The sequence below is a fragment of the Priapulus caudatus genome, unplaced genomic scaffold, assembly GCF_000485595.1.
Source record: "Priapulus caudatus unplaced genomic scaffold, Priapulus_caudatus-5.0.1 Scaffold51, whole genome shotgun sequence".
Lineage (NCBI taxonomy): Eukaryota > Metazoa > Priapulida > Priapulimorpha > Priapulimorphida > Priapulidae > Priapulus > Priapulus caudatus.
Window position 1 is genome coordinate 556,599 of NW_014577112.1, and position 1,652 is coordinate 558,250.

General features: G+C 58.6%; 1 non-coding gene across 1 annotated transcript; it reads right to left on the reverse strand.

The window, feature by feature from the left end:
• Positions 1–654: 654 nt before the first annotated feature.
• On the reverse strand, positions 655–726 carry Trnah-gug. The gene has a single exon. It is a non-coding gene; the product is annotated as a tRNA-His (tRNA).
• Between the last annotated feature and the right edge of the window lie 926 nt (positions 727–1,652).

Consider the following 1,652-nt stretch of genomic DNA (forward strand, 5'->3'; position numbering starts at 1 on the left):
TGTCTATATATATGTGAAGTAAAACTCAATACGTCAACACCACTTCAACTCTTCAGTTTATTTTATGTGCGATTTCTCCTCAAGTAGTTCTTCAACTAGCGCGACGGGACCTGCGACTACAAGGAACAAACACAACGCAAGGCTAACCACGAACAATAGCATTATACGATCATCAGATCTGAGCTAGATTTCACTCCTAGAGATACTCGTCAGTTTCCCCGCCTGCCGAGATATCCGTATCCTCGATTTCTTCCGTACCCGCGGGCATCCTCCGCCCGTATCTGCTGCCTGCCGTCTCTCACCCGATCGAGCGTCATCGCGAGAAGCCGCAGTACCACTATCTAAGGTACGGCATTATTGTTTATCAGTTATCAGTTATCAGTTATCAGTTATCAGTTATCTCTTTGTAAGCGTGGGTAGTCGTGTGTTTAGTTTCCTGTATAGGTTGTAGTAGAGTGTATTTTGTGGGCAATAGAAATAGCGGAGAGTAGTATACCATTTCTGAGTTCGTGTTATTTGTCCGTCACCTCGCATCTATCTATCGCGGGCGCTATCCGCGCAACCTGTCACTACCCTACGGAACGGGTGCCACGGGCGCACCTACCAAACCGTAGAGCCTGGGGAGCGGAAAGCTGAACGGCTTCCCTAGATTGGTGCCGTGACCAGGATTCGAACCTGGGTTATTGCGGCCACAACGCAAGGTACTAACCACTATACGATCACGGCCACCACCAACGGCCGACGCTCCTGCTCACCGCCCACCAACTCACCCCCTGCAGACTGATGACGCCCCAGACGAGGTTGAAATGAAAATCCTTCGTCACCATACAGTAGGCTTAGAACGCGTCGCACGGTCGTAGCGCCCTATCTAGCGTGTATCTTCGCTGTTTCGTCGCAGCCCGCGTCCACTATATATTCCCGCACTATATATCCCCGCGCTATATATCCCCGCACTATATGTCCCCGCGTACGGTTCTATCGCGCTTATACTCTGTATGTGCACCTCGTAACACGTGCATTTGTCTGGACCATGGCAGCCCAACGCACTGCGCCGGCGCCCCAGCGCATCGTCATCGTCCTGACGCTGGCGCCGCAGCAGGCGCCTCCATCGCCGCCCAAGCCTACCGAAGCCGACCCACCGCAGGGCTGCGTTGACGCCGACGCCGCTACGTCTGCCACCCCCACCACTAGCCGCCGCATCGTCTGGCCGCCGGCGGCAGCGACAGACCGCCCTATAGAGCGCGTCGAACCAACCTGCCGGCCGCCGATGGCCCCCGACAGCGGCAGCGACAGCGACAGCTACAGCGACAGCGACAGCGACTACGACGACCTGTGGGAGGCGGCTCCCGCCCCAGACAGTCCCGCCCCAGAGGCCGACCCGTGGGACGACCTGCCGGACCTGCCAGGGTCGGTGATTGGGATCTTCACCACCACGCCCCCGGCAGGCCTCCGACACCCGCCGACGACAATGACGACTGGCAGGACGACGACCCGCCACACGCCGTCGACCACGTCGACCACGACCTGCGTGCACCATCACCGGAGCCCCAGCTGCCACCCCACCCACTACAGGAGGACTGGCACTGGGAGTGGGAGCACGTCGGTCGGGGCCGGCGACCGGTGCGGGTCGCCGGACGCCTCCCCCCGTCATG